Below are 11,070 nucleotides of genomic sequence, written 5' to 3'. Positions count from 1 at the left end.
ACTCAGTGACATAGCTGGATCACTGGGACGGAACATGAGCAGACAAGCATACTCACCACGACTCTTTCAGTCACTTCCAACTCCATGTCCATCTCGTTACATTTTTTTTTGTTATGCCCCGTCGTTTGATATCCCGAGGATGGTGGGGTGGGGGCCCGGAGGTGGAGGTGAAACTGATTATATTCATCACTGAGTGTCAATTCTTTATGTTTATATCAAACAAAACACACACAAAAACTTTTGAAGAACTCATTTTCCTTTTGCCTTTTATGTGTGTCACGGTGTGAGGGGGGCAGGGGGGTAGCGGGGAGAGGGAGGGGGCGTGGTGGGGGGAAGGGGGAAGTGTGTGTATGTGTGTAGGGGGGGAAGGGCAGGGTGGGGGAACTGATGCCGGCGGGCCGGAAAGGGAGAGGGTAACACACACACACACACACACACACACACACACACACACTGACAGTGACACCTATCACGAAACACACAAAACCAACCACACCCCATCAATCAAAGCCCTGAACTCCTTTTACACACATTCCCCGCGTTCAGTTATGAAAAAGGTAAGAGAAGACAAGAGCGAAAATATTACCCCCAGGAGTTGTCGGCCTTCTCTTCCGACACAGCTCTGCCGATTGACAGCGAAATTCTTACCCTCTTCGTTGAACAGGGAGACCAACGCGTTTACGAGCGTTTAAGGGGACTCCCGCTCCTAGGTGTGGGCAATATTTATCGACGTGGGGCCCTAGGATCTGAGGAAGCGAGCAAGTATTACAGCCACTTGAACACTTAGTTCACCGGATCAAACTATCCCCTACGGGGCCCCCGAGAGGGTTGCTGGCGAACCAATCACAAGGCTGTGAACTCGCACGTGGGTGGAAAGCGGGCGACAGGACTTCTTCAATTGTCGTAAACTCTGGAATTTCCTTCCTCCACCGACTTTGAAGACGTCTGCCGGATGAGACCGTGGGGAAAAAAAAAAAGAAAAAAAAAAAGGCGTTGGGTTTTTTACGTCAATGTTCTTTGAATGTGTGAGCGGGTGTGTCAGTTACGTTTTCATGTCTGTTCACTAATGATCAAGAGAGCCAGTGTGGGCGCTGGACTATGCACTGGGTAACGAAAAAACAAGCAACTCGGTGACCTGACATCACCAACACTGAGCAACTTGACAAAACGAACAAGAACGGCAAAACCAACAACAACTACTGTACTGTTGAAAGAGAACGTGTATTTCAGCAGTAAGAAAATAACCTTTAACTTCGATTTATTCAAGTTCGTCAGTAAGGTTAAATTTTCATAAAACTTTGATCATAATTATGATTGCAGTGTAGTACTTAAATTAACTTGATTCGGGGCTCAGCTCTTGACTCAGAGATTGACACAACAAACTTACCGTTGTGCCAACAGTAAAGTGAGAGCTGTGTGATCAACAGTTTCTCCACTGCATCGGGAATTCATTCAGTCTTTTATGGAGGATGTCACGCCGGGTTATGACTCCCAAACTCTCGCCTTCAAGATTGCACTGGTTCTTAGTACTGCAGCCTGGCGGGGTCTAGAGCCTAGCTGGCTCTTGGGGGCCATTCTGGCAGCGCCGAGTGTCCTAAAACCCTTTTAGCCGAGAGAGTGGGGATGTGAATTCGGCCGGACAACGAGACACCCTCCCGCCACTATAATCAAATTCTAACCCAGATAGTTGGCCGAACAGCAGTTGCCTCCTCTTCTGGTCTGGTGGCCATCGTCGAACACGACTATCATAAAATTTGATATTTAGATATTTCGCAGTGTGATAGTTGTGTGTGTGTGAATCAGAATCAGAATCAATTTCAATGTCAATTGAACCTATCTTTTATAGTTTGATAAGACACGAATGCAGAAACCACGCACCGAAAAGCAAAACTGGCAAAATAATAGATAAATATTGAACAAGAGATTGAATCACTCCTACACGTTATGGCGTTTTTGGCAACAGTTACTGACACATTTCCCAACTGAACAGTCCCACAAGTTTGTCTTCCAGTATTAGCTGACTGGGTTTGATAATAATTATATGGAAGATATTTCTTTTTCTTTCTTTTTTTCTTGTCTTTTTTTTTTCTTTTTTTTCTTTTTTTGTACTGATGAATTCTATTCAAATTTCTTTGCATAATGCGCGCGCGCGCGTGTATGTGTGTGTGTGTGTGTGTGTGTGTGTGTGTGTGCGTGCGTGCGTGTGTGTGTGATGTTTCTGTGTACATTAATTAGTGTTTGAGTGTTTGGTTAGATGTATGCACAGTAAGTCGTTGTTTTAATGTATAAATGCATGTTTCAGTTACATTGACATCGGTGTTTATATCAAGTTGTGTAGCACAGATACCGCTGAGTCTGGTTTGTATGGGCAGGACTTATATGAATGGGATCATTATCATTATGATTTTATTTCATTAATCTCACTTCCTACCGAATGACTGAAGGATACATATCAAAAGAATAACGATTACAGATTATCAAACAAGAGAGGCAAGGCCTTCAAGACTCACTTGTGATACACTTTAAAAAAAAATCTAATCGTTAAAATGTGTTCTGTATTTGTTATTATAAAGCTTCGGGTTAAAAGAAAAAGAAAAAAATCCTAACGGCAGATTCGAACCCCGCGTGTTCGGGTGAGAAGAAACTTTCTTACCAATTACACTATCGTGGTTCCTTAATTAACTGACGTTCAAAAATATAACTTTTAAACATGCTTTTTTTAAAGGGCGATAAATCGATTGCGGCATTTGCAGTGAGAACGCTGTTTAAATAATATTATTCTGGTGTATCTTGGGCATTCAAAAGATCTTTAAGGGCAATTAAAAATTCTTTTAAAGTCCGCGGTAAAGGAGACGTGGCTATCGCTGCAATCACACTGCAACATTTAGCCGTTTTCTCTGGATGTATATAGATGTCCAAGTTTAGTTACACCCAGTTGACACGGTCGATTCAATTCCTCTTTTATGTTCATTCTAGTTTTATAGTTTAAAAGTTGATATGAAAATTGAGTATTTTGTTAAACTAATAACATGTAGAGCCAAGTACAAGTACTTCTAAACGTCGTATGAAGTGAAAAGGACTTCTTTTTGAGAAAAGTCAAGACTGGAAATTTTTGCGTTTCATCAATTCAAGGGTATGAACTCTCATGGTTTATTATTTCTAACTGTGAATTCCAACTGATTCTATGGATATTTTTATGGCAGTTTGGGGCATAATCCAGTAAGTGATGAGGCGTTCACAAATCTTTCTCTGAATAAATATTTAACGGTCTCCTTCTCCAGCTTTCCATCACATGTTATGGTGTATTGTCCATTGAATATAGGATTGAACGGGCAGGTCAACAACTTGAAACAAAATGGCGTCGTTCGCGTTCGCGAAGAATATGAGCACGCGCTTTGAATATGTATAAATATGTGTACGCAATTGATTTTTGTCCATGACCTTCAGGGCTCAGCCAATAGATCTATAAAGTCCACTCGTGGTATTGATTTTAGTATTTTCCGAAAAAGACCACTTGGGCGAATGAACATAGTGAAAGCCCTGCTCACAGAGTAAAACACACAAGCTTTTTAAGTATTGAGTATAATTTCAAAATGTAATGTTTAAGATGAGAAAGATCAGTTTAAAGCAAATTAAGCCCCCTAGCATTAATTACAGATTAATTTCCCTTTTTTTTACTATCTGCACCAAAGACATGCAAAATAAATATAACTGCCATGCTTAGCAAAAGAAGTTCCTGTTTGAATAAAAAACGATAAAAATGACTGCACTTGTTGTTGTGTCACACCCCCGAAAACGGAGTATGGCTGCCTACATGGCATGGTAAAAACGGTCATACACGTAAAAGCCCACTCATGTGCATACAAGTGAACGTGGGAGTTGCAGCCCACGAACAAAGAAGAAGAAGAAGTAGTTGTGTCAGAATATCAGATCAAAGTGCCAAGTTTAGAGAATTAAAAAAATATAAATATAACAGTAAATTCAGTTTGCATATAATTTGGCTTTTTTTCTTTTTTTTCTTTTTTTTTTTTGTGCCCATCCCAGAGGTGCAATATTGTTTTTAAACAAGATGACTGGAAAGAACTGAATTTTTCCTATTTTTATGCCAGATTTGACAAAGTATTCGCAGAAAAAATGGCAATGTTAAAGTTTACCACGGACACACACACACACACAGACAACCAAACACCAGGTTAAAACATAGACTCACTTTGTTTACACAATTGAGTCAAAAAAAAAAAAGATTTAATAAAAAATTATTTTAAAAAAAACAACTCATCCTTATTTTGTTTTATACAGTTTTAGCATGCACGGGTCGTAGTCACGTGTCCAATATCGAAAGTAGAATGGTTATATTATTTGTTTTGTGGTATTCCTTTTCTTTGTGTACACTGTAACTGAAAGTTCCGATTAACCAGAAATACTAAGCTAGAAATGTTCGTATAAGTGTGAGTTCTGCATGTACCCGGCTATTGTTCTTCATCCTGTCTTTATCTTCTTCTTTTTTCTTTTTTTATGGAAGGGAAGCAACCAGTAATTTGAACGCCGTAGCGGTTGAATGTTAGGCTGTCATGAATCTCTCTCTCTCTCTCTCTCTCTCTCTGTCTGCCACCCCTCACCCCCCTCACCATTCTCTCTCTCTCTCTCTCTCTCTCTCTCTCTCTCTCTCTCTCTCTCTCTCTCTCTCTCTTCGGAAAGGTGTGTGAATGATGGTGTTGCTAGTGCCAGTTGACAGTGCTTACAAATATCTTGGAGCTTTTTTTTTGGGGGGGGGGTTTCTACTCTTTCTCAGTTTTGAAGCAGTGCAAAAATGTATTGTTACATGTTATGAAGTATTACTGATTTTTTACTGAACACATGAACAATTCTTTCGATATTTTTATCAAAAGATTCGATACCCAGATACAACCCATCATACAGTAGGCCTATGGCTCAGAATTATGGGTTTTAGATAAGACTGAATACTTACTGACGGTAAATTTGTTCGTTTATTTGGACTTCAATTGTTTTAAGAAGTTGAAATGAGGCTAACATAAACGATTTATACGGTGAGACAAATAGATATCCCTGGCCAATCTATATAAATTCTGCAGTGAGATTTGTTCGATACTGGTTGAAATTATTTTAAAAAATGAATGAAGATAAACTACCACATAAATTCTGTGATATGTTTTAACATTTTATTTGTGAGGCCAGTAAAAGAAACTTAGCTTCAAATACACGAACTTGTCATTGTAATCTGGGAACTGGAAATGTATGGGAATATCAATGAGTCGTTAAAGACAATGTGTTTTTGAAATGTTTCCGCCAACGTTTCCTGAACAGACTGTAGATGACAAAACTGGGAAGATCATATTCAGTCAAGTGATAAATCTTTTTTCTTTTTTTTCTACTGAACTTATACTCAGTTCTACGCATTTAGTTAAGAATTATATTTTGCTTAACATAGACATCTACGGTTCATAATTACAAGATTAAGATTTGGCATTTCTGACATCAATATGCACAGACATCGCTGTAAAAACGTTAATCATTCAGAGGAGCTGTGTCCTTTGTGCAAAGAGTCAACTGAAAATGAAGTTCGTTTTGCTTTGAAGTGTTCTGTGTTGCATAATCTTCCCGTAAAAGTTATTTCAAAGAAATACTATGAACGTCCGTGTTTGTTTAAATTCTGTTTATTCGTGGCATCATCCGATGATTTCTTGTTATCCTCGGTAATAAAGAATTTGTCCTGTCCTGTCCTGTCTTGTCTTGTCTTGTCTTGTCTTGTCTTGTCTTCTCTCTCTCTCTCTCTCTCTCTCTCTCTCTCTCTCTCTCTCTCTCTCTCTCTCTCTCTGAAGGAGATGAACGCTTCCATGAACAGCAAGCTGGACGACGTGAAAGACGAAGTGCATCAGCTGCGGCAGGAGCATGGTGCTTTGCAAGAACTTGTTTGTGGGCTCAAGGATGAGGTGAGGGATTTACGCCAGAAGAATGACGTTCTCGAACAAAATAACAATGATTTAACGACTAAGGTAAAGAATCTAGAGAATAAATACGGAATGGATAAAAGAGAAGGAGAAACAAGTGAACGATGTGAAGAACGGGTTCAGGACTTGATCACTGACACACTGGAGCTTTCAGATAGTTTTGAGTTCGAACGAGTTCACCGACTGAATGCGAAGGCAGACTCCCCAATAATCGCTTGCTGTTCGTTCTGTATGCAGAAAGTCAAAATTCGAAAGTCAAAAAGCAGAAGTTGAAAGGCACAAACGTGTTTATTGGGGAAGATTTTACACAAAGGGTTCGAGAGTTAAAACGGAAGTTAAGTACACACTTAAAGAAAGCTAGGAGTGATGGAAAACAAGTCCGTATGGTGTATGACCATCTTTATATTGATGGAAAAAAGTACTTCCTGGACTCACAAGACTAAAAGAAACGAAATAGGAAGAAGGCCGGCTTCGTGATTTTTATGATTTAGAGACGGACAATTCTGATACGGTTACAAAAGAAATATTGACACAGAAATTTTCCTCGATTCATTCACGCGATTCCCCGGGTATTTCAAATGAAGCACGTGGGAATTCAGGGAACAAAAGTTTACGCTCGGGTGGAAAGGCGCAGTTAGAAAACGAGAACTCACTAGAAGTTTCTCGTGCTTTGGATGTTAGCCCAAGAGGGGGGGGGGGGGGGGGGGGGCGGAAGGACAGGGTGCATTCCAGCTCGGAAGGAAATCGAAACACGAAACATTCTGTAAATAGTAACTCTTTTTCGTGTCCCGGACCCTCGAACCCTTTGGCTGTAAATAGTTCAAGATCTGTTTCCTTTCTTTCTTGGAACGTTAATGGTTTGCGTTCTAAGTTCATGTTTAATGATTTTTCTACATATGTGTCGTCTTTTGACTTCGTGTGCATTGTTGAAACGTTTGAAGAAAATTGTAAAACTGATATATTTCCTGGTTTTTCAATGAATAAAAACCAGCTATTAAATTTACCAGACAAGGGAGGAAATCGGGTGGTATTGTGTGTTTGTTTAGGAATGAGTTTTGTCCCTTCATAAGAAAAACCACAAATAAAATATGAAAATATATGTGCTTTATTATTGATAAACAGTTGTTTGGATTTTCGAAAGATGTTCTCTTTGTATGTACTTATGTACCACCAGAAGGTTCTCCTTTTTATGCTTATTTTGATTATGATAATGGTATATCTGTACTTGAAGATTGTCTGACTAAGCTGCTGTTAGAACTTTGTGATGTTTATATAATTTTGTGTGTGAACTTGTTTATGATGTATGTGAATTATGTGTTGCTGATCGAACTGAATCTGATCATTTTCCTCTTGAGTGTCGTATTTCTTTTTCAAATAATAACATAGTTAAAAGTAATGATTGTGATACCATACAGGTGATAGAAAAATTTGAGTGGAACGAACAGTTTAGGCAGGAATTCCATAGTAAACTGACAGAGAAAGAAATTAATGATAAACTGAAAATGGCTTTGGATCTCATTGAGGTGAATATAAATGACGCTTTAAAATTGTTTAATGAATGTATTCGAGAATGTGCAACTTGTATGAAAAAAACTTTTAGTGTGGGACATAATAAACAGCAAGAGGGATGGTTCGATGAGGAATGTAAATGTCAAAGGAGAAAAGTTCGCAGGTTACTTAGAAGGTTTCGTAGAACTTCAGATAAGGATGATAATACTGAGTATGTATGAGCTAGAAAAGAATATAAAAATCTAACCGAGAATAAGAGAAAACAGCATAACAAAAGCTGACTAGACAATTTGATAGCTTCTGTTAAAGATCAAAAAGGATTCTGGGAATGTATGAAAAACATTTCGTCCAAAGAGAGGCAGCCTAGAAATGACATATCTGTAGATTGTTAGTTTAAACATTTTAAAGCCTTCTTAGATAAAGATTTTGATTGGAATATCAGTGATCATAGCTTACCTGAAGTGGAAAACGAGTTTATGAATCGTCCAAAATCTAAAGAAGAAATTTTAATTGCACTTACAAAACTAAAGAATCGAAAAGCTGCAGGTCCTGATGGGATAATTGGAGATTTTTTTTTAAATCACCAGGTGATCAGTTTATACTTTTTTTTGACAACTTTCTTTAATTACTTTTTTTTGACAACTTTCTTTAATGCTTTATTCGATAGGGGTATTTTTCCTGAAAATTGGTGTGATTCAATCACTTTACCACTCTACAAGAAAGGTAACATAAATAACACTAATAACTATAGAGGCATTTCATTATCTGATATCAGCAGTAAAGTATTCAGTGCGATTATTGATTATAGGATTCATGAGTGTGTAGAATATAACAATATAACAGGTGAACACCAAGCTGGTTTTAAACGAGGATATTCAACAATTGATCACATGTTTACTCTTTTGGCATTTGTTCAAAAACAGTTTTCTCTTAATCGTAAACTTTACTTTGATTTTGAGAAAGCTTTTGAATCTATCAATAGAAATTTATTATGGCCAGTTCTGGCAAAACATGGCGTAACAGGAAAGCTCTTTAAATGTATAAAGAGTATGTATAATGTTGTCAAAACAAGAGTTAGGTGTGGTAACAAACTTTCTGAGTATATCAATTGCACTAGAGGAGTAAAGCCAGGAGATGTTTGTAGTCCTATTTTGTTCTCATTATTCATAAATGAATTAGCTTTAGAAGTGATAGACAGAGGAAGACATGGTGCGAGATTCACAATTGATTTTATAGAACTGTTTATATTATTACTTGCTGATGATATTGTTTTGCTTTCAGAGACAGCTATTGGTCTACAGACACAATTGAATAACTTAAAAAATTCAGCTACTAAATTGCAATTAAATGTTAATCTAGATAAAAGTAATATTATTGTTTTTAGGAAAGGTGGTTATTTGGCAGCAAGGGAAAGGTGGGTGTATGGTGGTATTAATATGCCAGTTGTCAATGCTTACAAATATCTTGGAATTCTTTTTTCTACTCGTTTGAGTTTTGTAGCTGCATGCAGGGATCTTTCAAGCAGAGCAAAGAATGTGCTGTGACATATTATGAAGAAACTCTTTTTATTAAACAATAATTTTTTGGATATATTTATTAAGATTTTCGATACTCAGATACAGCCCATCGTACAATATGGCTCAGAATTATGGGGTCTAGATAAAAATGCTACAATACAATGTGAGTCCGTTCATTTATTTGGACTGAAAAAGTTTTTAGGAGTTGAAATGAAGGCACCTAACGATTTAGTATACGGTGAGACGAACAGACATCCAATCTATATAAATTCTGCAGTTAGATGTGTTCGTTACTGGTTTAAATTACTAAAAATGAATGAAAACAGACTGCCACGTACATCCTATAATATGTTGTATGATTTAGATTCTAGAGGTAAAAAGAACTGGGCGTCAAATGTACGAACTTGTCTCTGTGAACTGGGTTTTGGATATGTTTGGGAATATCAAGGAGTAGGTAATAATATGTTTCTGAAGCTTTTTCGTCAGCGTTTGATAGACTGTAGATGGCAAAACTGGGAAAATCATATTCAGTCAAGTGATAGATTCTGTCTCTACAGATCTCATACTTCTACACATTTAGTAAAGAATTACCTTTTGTTGAACATGGAAAGATATCTACGAGTTTTATTAACAAGATTTAGATTTTGCATTTCTGAAATTTATATGCACAGTTATCGTTATAAGATTGTTGATCACACAGAGAAGTTGTGTCCTTTGTGCAAGCAGTCAACTGAAGATGAAGTGCATTTTGTTTTGATGTGTCCTGTGTTACATGGATTTCGCGTAAGATTTATTCCAAAGAAATATTATGAACGTCCATGTTTGTTTAAATTATGTTTATTGATGACATCATCTGATGATGGTGTCATACGTAATCTCGCATTGCATTTACACAGAGCTTTTAAGTTAAGAGAAACGGTATTATCATAATTTCATTAACTAATTGTGAAAATGGTGAATGTTTACTGATAGTATGGTGACATCTGCCATCTGTATTATCGCCCTTCATTCATATGCGGCTATGGCCTTGAGTGAATAAATCATCTCAGTCTCAGTCTCTCTCTCTCTCTGTCTCTCTCTCTCTCACTCTCTCTCTCACACAAACACACACACACACACACACACACACACACACACGCGCGCGCGCGCGCGCGCGCACGCGCACATATTATCGAAGGGAAGCAACCGCAAGTTGAAACGTTCATGCATTTGGGGGACTAACCGCAGTTCATGATCTCCCCTGAAAAGCAAACATCTGTCTGTCTGTCTCTGTGTGTGAGAAAAAGAAAACAACTGCGATTTACCATACTAAAGGAGTGCCTGTCGCAAAAAAAAAAAAGAAAAAAAAAAAGTATTATCATCACCATCATTATCATCACCAGGAAGTGGTGATGTAACTAAATGTTTTGATTTATAGAATCAAATCACTAAAATGAATTTATTGACTTTCATCATCCACTGACTTTCATTATCCGGGTTATTACCCAGCTGTGAGTCAGTACATTACTCAGTGTCAGACAACTAACCGTGATCCAGGATAAACAGCAAGTTGAACTATACACCGAAACCTTTTCGGCCTTACTGATGGAACCTCCGAAAACCGGCAGAGTATGGCTGCCTAAAACGGTCATCTACGTAACTATAGTAGTTTTCTCGTACATGTATTCGAGTTAACCGTCTTGGGAGTCGTAGCTAGCCCACGACCGACGAAGAAGACGAAGACTGTCAGTGGATCGAGCCTTCAAATATGTCACTGACTCAGTACTTGAAAAACTGAGGAAGAGGTGCCAGCTTGAACAGCCGCCCTATCCGACAGCTGACCATTTCCGCACAGTGACGGGTCAGAACACGGCACTGGTGTCCCGCATAGCAGCTCAGTCGGTCACTGCTTTCATCCGTAACCGTGACGTTCTATTCATGGCAACTGACGTCAGCATGGCGGCCGGACGGCCAGGTACATGACTCATACGGTGTCAAGATCAACTGAGATCAATAATCACCCCCGAAAACGGAGTAGTTGATGTCTGCCTGAATGGTGGGGTAACTAAACGGTCATACACGTCGGTAAAAGCTCA

The sequence above is a fragment of the Babylonia areolata genome, chromosome 16, assembly GCF_041734735.1.
Source record: "Babylonia areolata isolate BAREFJ2019XMU chromosome 16, ASM4173473v1, whole genome shotgun sequence".
NCBI classification, from domain to species: Eukaryota; Metazoa; Mollusca; class Gastropoda; order Neogastropoda; family Buccinidae; genus Babylonia; species Babylonia areolata.
This window is presented reverse-complemented; position numbering follows the sequence as displayed.